The sequence below is a fragment of the Stenella coeruleoalba genome (genome assembly GCF_951394435.1).
Source record: "Stenella coeruleoalba genome assembly, chromosome: 7".
Taxonomy (NCBI): Eukaryota; Metazoa; Chordata; class Mammalia; order Artiodactyla; family Delphinidae; genus Stenella; species Stenella coeruleoalba.
In genome coordinates, this window is record NC_137153.1 from 22,100,505 (window position 1) to 22,119,795 (window position 19,291).

Below are 19,291 nucleotides of genomic sequence, written 5' to 3' on the forward strand. Positions count from 1 at the left end.
TGTAAAACGGTGCCATAACTGAAAAACATGGAGTTTTCTAAAAACATTAAAAATACAGCTACCACATGATCCAGCAATCCCACTTCTGTGGATTTATCCAAAAGTATTAAAAATTGGATCTTGAAGAGGTATTTGTACTCTCATGTTCATTGCAGCATTATTCACAATCGCCAAAAGGTGGAAACAACCTAAATGTCCATTGATGAATGGATAAAGGTAATGTAGTTATTATATACATACTTAGAATATTAATCAGCCTTGAAAAAGAAGGAAACCTTGTCATATGCTACAACATGTATGAACTTTGTGGGCATTACACTAAGGCAGTCACAGGAGGACAAATACTCCATGATTCCACTTGTAGGAGGTAACTAAAGTAGCCATACTCATGGAAGCAGAAAGTAGAATGGTGGTTGCCAGGGGCTGGGGGAGGGGGAAATGGGGCACTGCTCAGTGAGTATAGAGTTTCAGTCCTGCAAGATGAAAAAGTTTTAGAGATCTGCTGTATAACCATGTGCATATAGCTAACAGTACTGTCTGTAATACACACTTACGAACATTTTGAGAGTAGATTACGTTATGTGTTATTTAACCACAATAAAAATAGTAATAGCAGATAAAATAAATAGCAAAATAAGATTTATGTTAAATCTAAATGTTTAAATGTCTATTAGTTGTGGGGATTTGGAACAATAATTCAAATTCTAGTTGAAAAAAAAGTACTCTGACCTGGCAATCATGGTCCTTGGTATTTACCCAAAGAAGTTAAAAACTTACGGCTACACAGAAAATTGCACACATATGTTTATAGCAGCTTTACTCATCTCTGCCAAAACTTGGAAGCAACCAAAATGCCCTTCAGTAGGTGAACGGATAAATAAATCGTGGTACATCCAGACAATGGAATATTGTTCAGCACTTAAAAAAAAAAAAAGAGCTAACGAGTCATGAAAAGACATGGAAGAAACTTAAATGCATATTACTAGCCCTCAAATGCCAATCTAAAAATGCTACATACAGTACGATTTCAACTTGTTGGACATTCTGGAAAAGGCAAAATTCTGGAGACAATAAAAAATAAGTGGTTTCCAAGTTGGAGCAAGGGATGAATAGGCAGGGCACAGAGAATCTTTAGGGCAGAATTGCATAATCTGTTGATGCGCCTTAGAGATTGTTGCCTTTCAAAAATTCTTGCCTAAGAAAGAAAAAAATAATATGTGTCTGTCATGTTTCAGTCTATTTATACACATATCTTGAATCCTCACAATGTTGTAAATTAGATATTATCTTCTCTTAATGAATGAGGAGACGGTGGCTTGAAGAAGTCAACTTTAGCTACTGGCTAAAGTTACACAACAGGAAAGTGCAGGGCGGGGTTCAAGCCCTTCTGAGTCTGGTCCTCCCTCCTCTGCATGCCTGCTGTCTCTAACTCTTCCGATTTAGTTGTTTGGCCTAGTCAACACCGTTATCTGTTGTCTTAGTTAACTGGGGCTTCTGTAACAAAATACCATACACTGGGGGCTTAAATGACAGACATTTATTTCTCACAATTCTGGAGCCTGAGAAGTCCAAGATCAAGGTGCTGACGGATTCAGTTCTTGGTAAGGTCCTGCTTCCTGCTTGTAGACAGCTGCCTTCTCTCTGCGTCTTCACATGGCCTTTCCTCAGTGCTTGTGAATGGAGAGAGGGAACTTTCTTTCTTCCTCTTCTCATAAGGACACTAATCCCGTCATGAAAATCACACTCTCATGACCTCATCTAAACCTAATCACTTCTCAAAGGCCTCACCTCCAACCATCACATCTGAGGTTAGGGCTTCAATATATGAATGGCAGGGGTGGGGGTGGGGAGGGGGATGACAAACATTCAGTCCATAGCACCTGCTCTCTCTATATCAACTTGTCAGCTCTCGGTCACTGTTCTAACCATCTCTGAGTCCTCAGCTTCTCCTTAAAGCTAGAAGGCGAAAGTGGTGCTGACCGTCAATCCCCATCAAAACTTGTCAGTGACCTTCTGCCCCTTTGACTGCACCAAGTGTAATAATGATGATTTTATACATCTTTTGTAAAATTTATATGAGCTCATATATTTCATTAATACATAGTCAATAGATTCTTAGACTGTTAAAGCCAGAGGTGAGCTTCAAGAACAGGTAAATCAACACCTCATTTTTACAGATGAGGAGACAGTTTCAAGGAGAAAAAAGAACTTACTTCACAGCCTAGTTTATTTAGTCCACAATATGTGTTACTAAATTGAATCATTTCATTTCTGTTTTTTGTTTTTTTTTAAATTTTTTCTTATCTTTTCTGATGAGAAGATTAACTCCATGAGAACAGGGACTTTTGTCACTGTTATACCCTCAGAGTTTAGATAAAATATATATTTTTAATATTTTTAATATACTCTCCATTTAAATAACAAGATTTTTGGAAATAAGAAACACTATATTAAGTATAGACATATATTTAAGTCCAGCAAAAACATTCATTTATACAAATGAACATAACTACTGTTTTTCCATGTCCAAATGCTTATTTCTAAACCTTCTTCATATTCAGAGATTCAAGCCTTTTGAAACTTTCTGCCTTTCAGTGGCATGTGAATCATCAGACGTATAACTATGATCTCAATTACTCTTTTATTTATTTATGTTTTTGGGTGAGTCTTCAGTCAGATGATACATATAAAAACATGTATCCCAAAGTAACTTGGAACCCAGTTACATGATCTTAATTACTCTTGATCAACAATGTAATTTCGTGACATAAAAAGAATCCTGGAATTTTTCTTCTTGTATTTCCTGTTTGGTTAAATTCATCTTTTGTATCTCCCAAAATTCACGCATAAACACCTGACAGAAAGGTTGTTGATATTTTGAATCTCATATTATTATCTTGAAGTTTTGTTCGTCTGCATTTTTTGCATATCCCATGGGTCTAATTTAAGAGACTTGACAGTTTCTACATGACTTTTCTGTATACCCAGTAACTTGTTCTACGGTACTGCCACATAGAGCTATCTTTTCATTAAACAGTTCTTGAATAGGCAGAAAGAATTGGGCTGTAATCCCTAATTCAAACTTTATCCCCACCAGATCATGTTGAAGAGTATCTGTGAGCATAAGTTCATATAGCAATGATGGGTCTTGAAAAATTGCTTTGTGCTCTGTGCTTTACATACCGTAATGCCTCAGATAGAATTTTATTAAACATTTTATTAATACTAACCAAGAAACCTAAGGGGTAAGCTTGTTGCTAATGTCCTAATGAATCTTAATGCCAATCAATGACAAGATGACAAAATCATATACCTCCAACAACTATACTTATCCTAATCCTTTTACTCTGGAAAACTATACTGAAATAATGGCATATCTCAGATTCTTGTGAGCATCCAGAACCTCCCCTCTCCCCAAATAAGACGTAGAACCAATAAAGGTTTAAAAAGGAAGAGAAGAGGAAAAGGAAGGAAGTTGGGAAGTCAAGTTTCAGCAATAAAATGTGTTTCTTATACTTCCGTGTTTATTTTATTGAAATTTACCATTTCCCATAATTGATTACTTTGAAGGTTTCTGGTGTTTGTACCATGTCCAAGTCATAAGGCCGACTGAAAGGCAATACATTTCAGTATGATCTGAATAAAGGATATAAGAAGAGTGGGAGACAGAGTGAGACATGTGGGAGGGCAAAACAACAGGAAAATGTGATGCGGAATTCGTGTGGCACAGGACCCATGCTGTCTCTCAAAAAGTTTGGCTTAAGTTGTTGTTTTGAGAAAGCATTCCTTGGACATATTTGTCTTCAGTTATTAATTGCTCCACATTGGCACTGTCAGGCCATCAGTAATGTCTAAAGCTTTAATTTCAGATGAGTAAGCAAGAGGAAAGTATTTCAACGTCACCCAGTTTCAAAATGGAAGGTGGTTTCCTGAATCTTGACTACAAGCACGAGTGTGCCTTTCATGAACTGGTATCAGGCAAGGGATAGCAAAAGATTCAAGATGCTGCAAAACACAGATTTTATAAGCAGAGGTTTTGACTTCTTTTTTTAAATTTTTCTTTAATTGAAGTATAGTTGATTTACAATGTTTGTGTTCATTTCTGCTACACAACAAAGTGATTCAGTTATACATATATACATTCTTTTTTTCATATTCTTTTCCATTATTGTTTATCATAGTATATTGAATATAGTTCCCTGTGCTACACAGTAGGACTTTGTTGTTTATCCAGTCTATACATAGTAGCTTACATCTGCTAACCCTAACCTTCCAGTCCACCTCTCTCCCAACCCCCTCCTCCTTGGCAACCACAAATCTGTCCTCTATGTCCGTGAGTCTGTTTCTGTTATGTAGATAGGTTCATTTATGTCATATTTTAGATTCCACATATGAGTGATATCATATGGTATTTGTCTTTCTCTTTCTGACTTACTTCACTTAGTATGATCATCTGTAGTTACATTAGTACTCCAATGTATATATATATATATACCACATCTTCTTTATCCATTCATCTGTTGATGGATATTTTGGTTGTTTCCATGTCTTGGCTACTGTAAATAGTGCTGCTATGAACATAGGGATGCATGTATCTTTTTGAATTCTAGTTTTGTCTGGTTGACTTCTTTTAAGTGCATATTACTGAAGCTCTGTTTCACTTTCTGAGAAACCCCAGGATTTAAAATGAAATGGTATACTTCCTCCTTTTACATCACTTTGGAGAAAAAAATTGTCTCTAAGTAACTCGCTAGTCTGCCAAAGGATGAAAGTAAACAGTACCTAACAACCAAAACAAAAATACATTGAATATTGTAAATTAATTAGAGGGAAGCTATTAGAAACTCAGAAGGTTGTAGCAGCCGGTCTGTGACAGTAAGAAGGCAAATATACCAGCCTCTGTCATTTTGACATCAATTGACTAATTTGCTCCAGGTTTTCTTGAGGTTTCTTTTAGTGCGTTTAAAACTGCAAAAGCATTTATTTTGGTCCCAAGATAAAAAGCTTTTTACGCAATGGTGCATATTTCTAAGGTAACAAGGTTTGCACTGTCAAAACCGCCATCAAAGAGAGGTGGGGGGAATGCTACCTGTCCCGTTTATTTTGTTAGGCGTCAGCTTTACCGAAGCACTGGTTTGGAACTTAACCTAATTTCTACCGTACAGTTGCTAGTTGAAAGAGGGAAAAATGCTTTTCAAGTGATTTCATCTTTTCTGATATCATGAAGAAGGAAAATATCTTAGACACCAATGTCCTAGGACATTCTATTCTCTAACCTGGTACCCAGAACTCGTGCATGGTAGATTAAACGCAAGGGAAGAGGCAGATGTCCAAAAGATAAGTGAATCCAGATGTTTTTCCTGCTTTTTATTAATGCTGTGCTCCAGCTGTTCCATTTTTTATACTGGTAAAGTCTCAATTAGCATAAAGGATGAAATAGCAGAAGGTAGAGGTGTTCTGGAACACTAAAGCGCCAAAATAATATTTTCTACAAAATTGAAGATAACACCCAAAAACTGGGGCCAGACATCTCTGCATATTGACAGTTTTCAGAAGGAAACAGTTGCTGGCCTTTAGCCTCCTACTGGAAAACAAGACAACAGTCTGCACGACTCTACTGGCCAATGGGCAAATCCCCAATTGTCCTCAATTAAGACTGTCCCCAAGAAAATACCAAAAGAAACAGAGAACAAATATGTGTGGTTTTTTTTAAGCCTTTCTTTCTCACACACAAATAAAGTAGACCACAAGAATGAACAAAGTTTAAGAATAGCAAAACAAATTAAAAGTATACCAGCCTTCACTTTGCTGGAAGCTACGTGCAGCTCGACAATGACATGTAAGATGTTCATTCTTAGTCTAAAAAATGTTTTCCTGGGACAGCTGGAGGGCATGGCTCAGTGGTCTGAACATCTGGTTTGATGTACCTAGACTCCTTGGAGCCATGGGCTGAAGCCCTGGTATGATTTACTTAACTCTTTATCTTTTGCAGAACTAAAGAGAATTCCCAACTCTTTAGCGTGTGGTTCTTGGGAAGTTTAGGGAAAGATGTACCCACCCTGGCTTTGCTTGGAGATAAAAGATTTCAAAGGATTAAACTTGACACTTTAACCCCAAGTTACTTTCTTTCTCTTGTTTACTGCCACTGGAATGCCATATTTGTTGTTTATGTAGGGTCTTTCATTTAAGGTTTTTAAAGTACTCACTGACATGGTCTGATGGCAGAAATGAACAATGCTCATATTTTAAGGATGAGAAAGATGAGACATCAGAATCCCACAGTAAGTTAAAGGAAAGGCAATAATAAAATTTGGTCCCTACATTGGAATGCACAGTCATTTTATATGATAGAGCTTTCTGGTGGGGGGGGGGGGGAGGAAGGTCAGACCAATGTGCACCTTGAACTATAAATTAAAAATTCAGTACAAGTGAAATTGTAACCGAACCCAGGTTCAGCCACTCGCCACTCATAAGCCAATAACTCGAGAGGCAAGTGTCAGTAGAAAGGAAAGTTGCTTTAATCAGAAAAGCCAACAATGGGGAGATGGTGGATTCATGTCCAGAGACCAACTCCAAAGATTCTGCTCAGCCACCATGATAGTTTTTAAAGGGAAAAATGGGGTGAAAGAATCTCAGTGAATCATCAAGGCAGGAGGTTGGGTTCTGCATCATTCTCCATTGAATGCAGACTGGCTGACTCTTTCTTGAGATGTTTTCTTGCCTGTGTGACCTGCCTGCAGGATTGCTAAGGGGGGCTTTTGGGGGTACTTTTTTTTAATCTAGGAAAATAATCAATAGAGTAGACAAGGCATGGTGTGAATTCAGATCACAATTCCTATAATTAGGTTCTTTTAAGGTTAGAGGAGAACAGAAATGGGCAAACAGGAAAGGAGCAAAAGACCTGCTTTCAAAATGCCCTGTAAAGGTAATGATCAATCTGAAACAAAAGGAATGTAACAGCTTTTTTTTTTTTTTTGTGGTACGAGGGCCTCTCACTATTATGGCCTCTCCCATTGCAAAGCACGGGCTCCGGATGCCCAGGCTCAGCGGCCATGGCTCACGGGCCCAGCCGCTCCGCGGCATGTGGGATCTTCCCGGACCGGGGCACGAACCCGTGTCCCCTGCATCGGCAGGCGGACTCTCAACCACGGCGCCACCAGGGAAGCCCCATAACAGCTTCTTTAAACCTTAGTTGTTTAATCGTCAAGCTGATGGAAATAAGGCCCACCTATAAGGGTCCATGCAAAGATAAAATGAAATAACATCTGAGAATGTGCTTAACACATAATGGGTGACACGGAAATGCCACTCTCTCTTTCATTCTGACCCTCAAGGATGGCATTATAAAATAAGACTTAAGAACTTTCTACTCCCAGAGCAAGAGGTATGGGAGAGGATACTTTTTAAAAGTCTTGATGTCTGATCCCAAACCCTCAATCCTTTCCTTGGGATTGGGATTAGCAGAGGCAAATGATTATATGTAGGATGGATAAATAACAAGGTCCTAATGTATAGCACAGGGAACTATATTCAATATCCTGTGACATACCATAATGGAAAAGAAAATGAAAAAGAATATATATATAAAACTGAGTCACTTTGCTGTACAGAAAAACTTAACACAACATTGTAAATCTACTATACTTCAATAAAATTAAAAAGAAAACAAAGGCAAATTCCAAAAATTTTCAGTTGTGACGATAATTTTCAGTCAAAATAATAACACTTGTTCTATATAACTGCATTTATGAGACAACATATAAGAATTCCATAGTAGATATGAAAGAAAAAGAAACTAAAAGGGACCAAGAAAATAAAAAAATAAATTAAAAAAAAGTCTTGATGTTTCAACCAAATAATCTGGAAACGGCAAGCCAGCAGAACTTGTGTTGTTCTCTTTAACACGGCATACCCTCTATTTGCTTACCCATTCTGTTACACATTCAACTTTTCTTTTGTTTGTATTTTTTCTTTTTGGCCACTCTACCCACAGCTTGTGGGATCTTAGTTCCCCAACCAGACCTTCGGCAGTGAAAGCGCAGACTCCTAACCACTGGACCGCCAGGGAATTCTGTCTGTTAGTACATTGAAGTACTTGTTGTGAGGTGAGCACTGAGGATACCAAAAGCAGTAAGTGAGACCCTCACAAATACTTAAAGAGTCTAGTGGAGAGAGACAGACATGTATACAAATAGTTGCGAGGCAGGATGGATGACACAATAAACTATTTAACAACTATTTAAAGACAGCTAGTGTGGGATATAATTCCTTTTATTTCCCAGAGTACTCTGCCCATATCAACTATTCAGGAAGAGTTTTTTTTCTGAAATCAGGTTTTAATAATGATGGCTATTAGCATAAAATCTGCTCTGCCTGCTAAACAATTGTCACCGTCATCCATTACACAGGGCTGCTGAAAGGCTTAAGTGAGTTATTTTACATAAGGCAGTTAACACAGTGCCTGCACATACAAAGAAAGCACTCACTAGCATTTTTATTATAATTATCATGATAATACCAAAACCAGTTCATCACTATAATAACATAATCATATCATCACTAGAATGTTATCATTAAGCATAGAAAAATTATATCCCAACAATCCTGAAAACTGGGGCAAGGTCAGTGGGGATGAGGTTGGGGGCAAGGTCCAACCCGATATATACAATCAAAAAGAGTCCTCGGGGCTTCCTTGGTGGCGCAGTGGTTGAGAAGCCGCCTGCCGACGCAGGGGACACGGGTTCGTGCCCCGGTCCGGGAGGATCCCACATGCCGCGGAGCGGCTGGGCCCGTGAGCCACGGCCGCTGAGCCTGCGCGTCCGGAGCCTGTGCTCCGCAAGGGGAGAGGCCACAGCAGTGAGAGGCCCGCGTACCGCAAGGGGAAAAAAAAAAAAAAAAAGAGTCCTCGGATAACCCATAGATGCTTCATTTACTCAACCTCTACCCAGGTGCAAGGTCATAAGAACCTGAACTGGGACTGTTCTAAAAGGCAAATGAAATAAGCAGTCCCTTTAAAAGCGCTTCAAAAGACCTCCCAACAAATACCTCCCTATTATACCAACTGCAGGTTCTTGAAAGTCCTCTAGCAAGAAACTCAGCTTGAATATACTTGGAGAAATCATATATTTCTCTAAAGCAGTGGTCTTCAACCAGCAGGATATTTTGCTGCCACTCCCCCAGGAGATATCTGCAATGTCTGAAGACATTTTAAAGGGTCACAACAGGGTAAGAGGGAGTGGGGAGTATAGGGGTGTTATTAGCATCTAATAAAGTTCAGAGATGCTGCTAACCATCTTACTATACACAGGACAGACCCTATAACAGAATCATCTGGTTCAAAAATGCCGTAGTGCCAAGTTGAGAAATTTTGCCCTAAAGGAACACATAGTTATTTACCCCTACTTAGTTAGGCATTCCCATTCATTATCTTTTTCACCTAATTTCAAACTACGGTGTAAATAATTGGGCTATATCTTCCTTAAACAAGGATAAATAGGTGCTGTGGGCTGGAGAAAAGGTAATGAGCAACAGGGCATTTACTCTATATGGGAGCAGAAGAAAGGAATCTAAGCAATACGAAAATTTTCCTATTTCATATTTTACCCAAAGGCAATCTCAATGCCTTTCCTTGAAACAAACGTAATTTTAAAAATGGTTGGAACGCACACATATGAGGTGCTCCATAAATTCCCACTGTATGATTGATTTCAATTGTAAGTCCAGATTGCATCTTGTCATGTCCCTGAGGAAGATGAAAAACCAGACTTCTGAAGATCCAAGAGTTTAGCAAATGATTTAACAAAATATTTTGAGCAACTATTATATGTCAGACAAGGTTCTAGAGGCTTGAGATACACCAATAAAGAAAGCAAAGATACCTATCCTTGGGGGACTCACATTCAATCAAGTTTTGAGGAAAGGGCAAGAAATTCTTGAACTGGAGTGCCTCTACATATGGCATTATATTTTTCCAACCTATTTCTCTTTCTTGACTGAAAAATAGAAATGAATTTTAAGAGAGTTTTTATCTACATTAGAAATTAATCTATTTCCAAGGCAACGAAGCAAAATAGATTGCAGTAGTAAGCAGTCTTTTTGCAGATTGTTGTTTAAGAAATTAAAATTTATGGTGTGTAAGAAACAAATATGAGGAAGACATCCAAGCCTGGGTATATTTCTCTAGTCCAGGTAAAAATGGAGATGGAAGATTGAGAAAGAGAAATATCATAGGATATCCCTTATATGCAGAATCTAAAAAGAAATAGTACAAATAAACTTATTTACAAAATAGAAACAGACTCACAGACTTAGAGAACAAACTTATGGTTACCGACGGGAAGCATGGGGGCAAGAGATAGTTAGGGAGTTTGGGGTCGACATGCACACACTGCTAGATTTAAAATGGATAACCTACAAGGACCTACTGTATAGCACAGGGAACTCTGCTCAGTGTTATGTGGCAGCCTGGATGGGAGGGGAGTTTGAGGGAGAATGGATACATGTATATGCGCGGCTGAGTCCCTTTGCTATGCACCTGAAACCGTCACAAGTTGTTAATCGGCTATACTCCAATATAAAATTAAAAGTTTAAAAAAAAGAAATATTAAATAAATATCTGTACTATGACTTGCCCTGTTTTAGGAGGAAGTCTTCCGCAACAAGACAACAGACAGCTTTTGAAATAGCCTGCCCTGATGGTGTTAATAACAAAAGTCATTCAGACATTTAGTTTGGGTCTGCACTACATTTGAAAGCACAGGGCTATTTACCCTGAATTCTCCCTGATTAGCTTCAGTGAGAGCATTTAATCACTTCTCCAATAGCCTCAGTCTGGAAAGACTAATGACAACCTGGATCTGTCCCCTTCTTGTACTCTGAAAGCCTAGAAAATATGCAGGCAGATAAATGTTACTTGCTTGAAAGCTCTGCTGAAGTTCTGTCCCCCCAAAGATACCAACAGTTCTGGGAGGCTTTGCTGGGTCCTCCTTTCCCCATGTTTTTCCTATAAAATACATATTTATTTGTTGAGCTCATAAGATGCATGGAATTCCATGAGGAGAACTGAAAAGGATTCGTCTGGAGCCTGATTATATGCCTCACCACTGAAGCATATGACACCTCTGCTTCTGTTTGCTGACTTCCCACAGAGATGCTACAAATCAGTAGCCCCAGAAACCCCTGGAGCCACCAGCAACAACAAGCCTTTAAATCTCTTTTGGTTCTGGAACTTGGACTGGGACACAAGTTGAGCAAAGAATGTCACATATTTATACTAACATTTATGCAGGATGATTTCTGCCTTTACAGTTCACCTCTATAGTTAATTACTATATTCAACTTTGCAAACTAAAGAAATAGAATGGTAAGGTCAGTGTCAGACTGCTCATAAATCATTTTTTAAAAAAGGAGATGAGGGGACACATTGAGTCTTCTGACTCACGATAAGTCTCATGGTATAACTGATGAATTCTAAGTTTGTACCCAGGAGTTCTGGATACCCCTGTGGCTATAATGAAATAGCTGCAAGAGGCCATCACTCAAGCCATGCAAGTTACTAGTTTCTGTTCCACTTTCTGGCCTTCCCACCAATGCGGAACATTCATCAGGCATCTTCAAGTTTAAATATTGATACCATGACATCTTAAAGCAAGGGATCACAGTATGCTATATGGTTTAAGACCATTCCTAACATGAAGAATTCACAAAATTAAAACAAACACCATGCTTCTACCTTTTATTAAAATTTAATATATGGTTCTGAGTGGTCAAGTCCAAATCTTAAACTTCCTTTGAAGGTCAAGTCCAAATTTTAACTTCTACCAAATATACCCATGATAGTCAAAGGTCTTCAATAAACACAGTAGTTTGAAGGAAAAAGTGGATCTAGCAGTTAGATCTTGAAATGAGGAGTGTTAGTAGAAGGTCAGAGAAACTTGGAGAAATATTTTAAAAGATTGGGTGAGGCTAGGGATTGAACTTTTTTTTTCCTTCCATTTCTGTGGTTTAGGATGGCAGGCCACTATATAAGTGATCATGAAATCAATTTCGTGGTGCACCAATGAGCATTTTTCTAATGAAATAGACATCTGTAAAAAACAGTATGCATGTTTGGTTATGGGTCACAATATAAAATGTGTTTCTAGAAAATGCTGCATGCCCACTGACCTAGAAGCATGTTTACTGTGTGCACTAGAAGGTGTAAGAGGCTTTTTAAACTCTTCCTGAATCTTTTTGGGAGCAAGTGAACTTGATCATCATGTGGTCTGAATTAGTTCAGCACTTCTTCCCTCCAAAGGAGCCAAAGAATTTGATGATCAGGTTCACTATTCGGCAGGACTGGACAGTTGCTATTGGCCAAAGAGTATTGCCACATGGCCTTAGCAAGTATCTTAAACTTCCTGAGTCTCAGTTTCTTCATCTGTAGAATTGGGAACACTATTATCTACTTCATAGAGTGTCAAAGTAATAACTACTAGCAAACAAAAGCATTTAATACAGTTCTCAATACAGAGTAAGAAATATATAATAAGTGTTTCCTTTCTTTCCAGCTTTCATTCAGGGAAAAAGATACCTTCTGCCATTCCCTGTTCCCGTATAAAGAGACAGGTCACCTTTCCACACTGCCAGGAGTTGGGATGCTGTGACATTGTCAAGTGCTTTTCTGCTGTCAAGTTAATGAAAGATCACTCACGCCCCCTCTCCCTGGTCAGCACAGCTTGCTTATGGAAAAATCGGAAAATACCTAAGAGCACTAAGCAAGAATCAGCTCTGTGTAAAAGCAATTTTCTCCAGCTTTGTGAGTGAGAGCAGCTGTAAATCACTCAACCCATTTACATTTATCCTGCTTTTTAAAGGGGGGTGGCGATGGGAAGAAGGGAGGGATATTTACCCAATGAGAAATGTTACCCTAGGACAGAAGAGAAAATGTTTCCAAAATCACCTCCCTGTTGGGCCAGTGGCAGGCTATGTGTGCCAGGAGACTAGGAGGAAGGGGTATGAAGAGGTTACAACAAACTCTATCTCCCAGAGTAAACCTCAAAGTTGGAATACCTGTGCACAGAATTAATATCCAATCATTCTCTTTACTTGGCTTTTCTTTGCAAATGCAGGAAAAAAAAGTTTACTTAAGATAGCTTAATTGTTTTTAATGCCTGATACATAAAACCAAATAGAACACTCCCAGTGTTAGTGATGGACCTCTCGGCTTTTACCATCTCTACGATATTTACTCCATCTCTGAGCAATTTTAGATAAGCTAAGCCAGCAGCTGGGCAGACCCCAGCTGTAACTAGGACTGATGTCCTTGCTTCATCTAAGAGAAAGCCCACGGGGCTGAATCCAAGCATCCAAACAGAGAGAAAACATTTTCCACTACCAAGGACAGATGATCTTAGCTATGTTAAACCAGTCTCTGCAGAATTCTTACCTGAACATTCCTCATTTGAAGGTAAACCGAGGTCGCTCAAAGACTGTCACAGGAAATTTATTGAGAAGAGTCTTCCATTTGCAGTAATCATTTTACCTAGAAATAAATGCACGCAGTCAGAGATAGCAAAGGAGGTCTGTCAGAGGAGGCTTGCCCTGTGCCAGTAGTCAGTGCTATGATATAAACATAATTGGTGCCCCTGTCAGGAATATTTCCCAAATAGAATTTATAACTCTTCCTGGGAAACATGGGAAATCATCAGCTAAATAAAAAATAAAACCATATTTTAAGTTAAGGTCAAGAGAGGGAACAATTGTTTGGAAAAGCAGAGTTCAATGTCAGACCTCCTTATATTTCCAGATGCATGTTCTACACATTGAGGGAAACAGGACAATTACAGCCATTTCACCATTTCTGTATGAAGGCTAATTTTCAACTACTAGACTAGACCTCTCTTTTCCTTTAAACCAAGTTTCTCAAATAAACATTCTATAGTTTTCATGCCCACTGTCTTCTTTGAGGCACCACTTAATTCTTGCTAGCCAAACCCAATTCTTTCTATCATCCATCGATCTATCTATCTAGTTACTATCATCTATCATCTATGTCTATCTATCTATCTTTCTAAGTCTGAATCTTTCACCTTGTTTAACTCTTGAACCTCTCTTTATGCTTCTCTTTGATCTTGGCTTCTCATTTATATTGTATGGTCTTACCACGTCTACCAGTTTTCTCAACTGGAAAATGATGTCATAAAGCATTATGTTTATGTTTTTTCTTCTACTTCCCAAGCCACTCCATTTGTTTTCTTCCTTAACTATCTCCTTATTTTCAATATATTCCTTTTCATCATTCCTTATATCCAAAGATAAATCTAATGAAAATCAGTGCCTTAAAATTTCTCCAAATACCTTTCCTTGTGTCTGGAATGTTCCCGTCTCCCTCAGTTAACTTAGAGATTAGAATTCAAACTCATTCCTTCACTCTCAGTTCAAAGACTGTGACATTTAAAAGGTATAAACAGGAAAATTTGATTATTTTTCCATGTGAGGGAAAAATAAAGACATTTTTAAATATATAAAAACAAAAAATTACTATTTATTTTTCTCCTAAATAAATTTTGGAGAAAAATCCCTGATGAAGTGTACCAAATAAGCAAAATTGAATCTGAGCAATACTTCAGGAAGGGAGAAGACATGCTATAGCAGAAATAGTGATAAGCTCCAAACAGGAAAACTTAAGAGTAAATCTAAGCCACTGTTCATAATGTCTGTGAAATTGACTGCTCTTATTAGGGAAAAAAAATTATTTAAATACAAGTGGGAAATATAAAATAAAGTTGGTAATAATAATAGCAACCTAAAGCTAAAATTCCAGATTATTTTAGCAAAACAAATATTTTTGACAACAGACTGGGAGGAAAGGAGGAAAGTTAAAAAAGGCTGAGATCTTATCTTGTTTAAAAAAGGAAGACTATTAATAATATAATTCTTCATTTAAATTTTTTGGGTTTTTTTCCCAGTTTTATTGATAGATAATTGATGTACAGTACTGTATAAGTTTAAACTGTGCAGCACCATGATTTGACTTATATACATCATGAAATGATCATCACAGTAAGTCAAGTGAACATCCATTATCTCATATAGATACAAAAGAAAAGAAATAAATTTTTCCTTGTGTTGAAAGCTCTTAGGATTTACTCTCTTAATAACCTTCGTAAATAACATATAGTTACATTAATCATGTTGTACATTACAGCCCTAGTAATTACTTACCTTATAACTGGACGTTTGTACCTTTTGACTACTCTTGTCACCATACAAAGATATATTATTATTGACTATATTCCCCATGCTTTACATTTCATTCTTGTAACTCATTTATCTTGTAACTGAAAGTTTGTACCTCTTAATTTCCCTCATCTATTTCACTCACCCTTCTCCCCTCTGGTAACCACGTTTGTTCCTTGTAACTGTGACTCTGCTTCTGTTTGGCTATGTTCCTTCATTTGTTTTGGTTTTTAGATTCCACATACAAGTGGAATTATATGGTATTTGTCTTTCTCTGTCTGACTTATTTCACTTAGCGTAATACCTTCTAGGTCCAACCATGTTGTCACAAGTGGCAAGATTTCATTCTTTTTTTACGGCTTAGTAAAATTCCATTGTATATATAATATATACCACATCTCTTTTTATTCGTCCATCTATCGATGGACACTTAGGCTCCTTCCATATCTTGACTATTGCAAATAATGCTGCAGTGAACATTGGAGTTCATACATCTTTTCAAGTTAGCGTTTTTATTTTCTTTGGAAAAATACCCAGAAATGGAATTGCTGGATCATATGGTGGTTCTATTTTTAATTTTTTGAGGAATCTCTATTTTGTTTTCCACAGTGCCTGCGCCAATTTACATTCCCACCAACAATGCATGGGGTTCCCTTTTCTCCACACCCTCACTAATATTGGTTATTTGCTGTCCTTTTGATAATAGCCATTCTGACAGGTATGAGGTAATATCTCATTGTGGTTTTGATTTGCATTTCCCTGATGATTAGTGATGTTGAAAATCTTTTCATCTGTCTGTTGGCCATCTATATGTTTTCTTTAGAAAAGTGTCTATTCAGTTTCTCCATCCATTTTTTAATTGGATTGTTTGATTTTTTTGGTGTTGAGTTGTATGAGTTTTGTATATTTTGGATATTAACCCCTTATCAGATATATCATTTGTAAATATGTTATCCAACTCAGTAGGTAGCCTTTTCATTTCATTGATAGTTTCCTTTGCAGTGTAAAAGCTTTTTAGTTTGATACAGTCCCATATGTTTATTTTTGCTTTTGTTTCACTTGCCTGAGGTGACATTTAAAAAAATATATATTGCTAAGATTGATGCCAAAGGGTGTACTGCCTGTGTTTTCTTCTAGGAGTTTTATGGTTTCAGGTGTCATGTTTAAGTCATTAATCCATTTTGAGATTATTTTGTACATGGTATGAGAAAGCAGTCCATTGATTCTTTTGCATGTAGCTTTCCAGTTTTCCCAACACCATTTAGTGAAGAGGCTGTCTTCCCCACATTGTACATTCCTGCTTCCTTTGTCATAGATTAATTGACCATGTAAATGTCCGTTCATTTCTGGGCTCCCCATTGTGTTCCGTTGATCTGTGTGTCTGTTTTGTGCCAGTACCATACTGTTTTGATTACTGTAGCTTTGTGGTATCATTTGAAATCAGGAATCATAATACTTCTAGTTTGTTCTTCTTTCTCAATATTGTTTTGGTTATTTGGGGTCTTTTGTGCTTCCATACAAATTTTAAAATTATTTGTTCTAGTTCTGTGAAAAATGCCATTGGTATTTTGATAAGAATTGTATTGACTCTGTAAATTGCCTTGGATAGTATGGTCATTTTAACAATATTAATTCTTCTAATCCATGAACACAGTAAGTATATCTTTCCATTTGATTGCATCATCATCAATTTCTTTCATCAGTATCTTCCAGTTTTCCAAGTACAGGTTTTTTACCTCCTTAGTTAGATTTATCCATGGGTATTTTATTCTTTTGATGCAATTTTAAATGGCATTGTTTTCTTAATTTCTCTTTCTGATAGTATGTTATTAGTGTATAGATTTTTCATTTTGATAGATAATTCAAATAAGTCTGTTAAAAATTTAAGCATAAATATTATTAGAACATACTTGAGATCTATCATGCCCAAACCACTTAAGGAATTAAGATGAAACAGAAAATGTATTTATCTTACTGTTAAGGAAATGGGAAGTGGGAGAGGACATTTAACTTAAAAAACACAGTATACAGAGGTGAAATAAAATAAAATAATATGCCCTAAAGTGAACCAAGCAGATCAGAATTTATAATGAATATGAATAAGTTCAACTTATCTATTTAAAATCAAGAATATTATATTAGTTTCAAAATAGCTCATTATTATTTCCCAAGGAAATATATAAAACAGAATGACACAGAAAGGTTAAAAACAAAACCTGGAAAAATATATCAGTAAAATGAAAAAATTAAAAATGGTAATATTAATACTTACTAAATATTCAGTTCAAAGAATAATTCAGGTAACCATATACAAAGAACTACAAACCCATATATAAATTGCAACAAATTCAGAAACATTCTCAGCCTCTCATATTTTAAGAAATTCAAAAGAAAGTAATAAAGGGATGCAATTTTCCATATATCAGATTGGCAAAGGTGTGTTTGAGAATATTCAATATTTGCTAATAAGAAAACAGGCCCACTCAAATATTGTTTTGGTGACTATAAACTGAAACATAATTTTCAATTTGGCAGTAGCTTCAAAATATTTTATACATACACTTTGATCCAGCAGTTTTACTTTTAGGAATTCGTTCTATAGACAAATTACACAATGTCACAAAGATATCATTGCAAGGATATTCTTCGTTGCATTTTTATAACAGCAGAAAGAATTAATAATCATCAAGAGGGGGCAAAATAAATACATTTTTGTACATCCCTACAATAAGATCTTAGAAAACACTTTAAAAGAATGGATTATATCTATGTGTACTGACATAGAAAAAGTCTAAAATATATATGAAGTAAAAACAGTTAAATTTTATTTCAATACATTTATACTGTAATTCCATCTGCAATTTTAAGAAGAAAAGACAGACTTCATCTATTGCACCATTGTGAATATCTTCATCAATTAGGGAAATATATGTAGTCATATCTGATTTATTTTTCTAATCATCAAACCTCAAATATTTTACCAGTAGGAAATCTGCTATCTTTCTGGAAGGCTTCTCACCTTCCTAACTTTAAATTCTGTACAAAATCTGGGGGTGGGGGGAGGGGCGTCCTCTTCAAGACTGCTTCCATATACCAGACAAACTAATAGCACTGAAAAGGCTGAATTATTCACTAGTACTGTCACTTTTGTCCCGCCACAGGGCATTGCTCTTATACATTGACCCTGACACAGTATGATGATCACTTTTCCACTGCTGTGTTTGTGCCCCTGCTGGTTCAGATGTCTCCAAGCCTGCAGTTGCAGTTGCCTTCTCTTCCAAAGTGGCCAATCTGTTAGCCCACACACACATGCTCAGCTCTCATCCCCAAATCACAACACTTTGCCAGAGTGGCAAAGCTTGAAGGTGGTTCAAGACTCACTACAGTTGGTGTGAGAAAGAGCCCCCTACTCTTTCTTGCAATCCAAGATCTGCTGTGGAGCTCTGGTTACCAATCCAGAGGACCCCGCCTGAACCCTACAAGACACCGCCTTTCCAGTGGGCACCCTCTTAGGTTCTTAATGTCTTTTGATTCTAATAGATCTGAGTGGGACAATCTCAAGCCATCAAGAGAGTTATAACAACACTGGACTATAAAAAAGAAGGGGTTAGAGGTATGGCTTTTCCTCCCATATATTAATTGAACAATATTCTCACTAGCACCTTTGAGTACCCTTCTACTAGGACAACGGGTCACTTACACTTACATAACTAATGTAGCCCACCTAAATGATGCTTCTTTTAATAAAAAAAATCTCCAAAGCATGGTGTTGCCCTTAACTCCAGACATATAAGAGGCTGACCTACATATGTATACACATAGACACACTGATGATAAACATGACTCTATCCAGTTCTGTGACTGATTTATTACTGTGACAATTCCACATTGCTTTCACTGTTATAGCTTTGTAATACGCTGACATATGATAGAGCAGACTCATTTATATTTTGATGGTGTTTTCAAACATACTTGCCTTTTTTGTCCATTTTATCTTTTGTGAAACTTTAAAACCTGCTTGTTAAGCTTAATAAAATATCCTATCAGGGGCTTAACTTCATGGTCCATTGAA

General features: G+C 37.1%; 1 protein-coding gene across 6 annotated transcripts in view; it reads right to left on the reverse strand.

The window, feature by feature from the left end:
- ADAM28 (ADAM metallopeptidase domain 28) overlaps positions 1-19,291 on the reverse strand; it is a 356,867-nt gene that overhangs the window by 193,869 nt on the left and 143,707 nt on the right. For all 6 annotated transcript variants that reach the window (XM_079927363.1, XM_079927366.1, XM_079927364.1 and 3 more), the window contains one exon: positions 13,427-13,522. The gene's annotated coding sequence lies outside the window, so the exon portion shown is untranslated. The remainder of the gene's footprint in view (positions 1-13,426; positions 13,523-19,291) is intronic.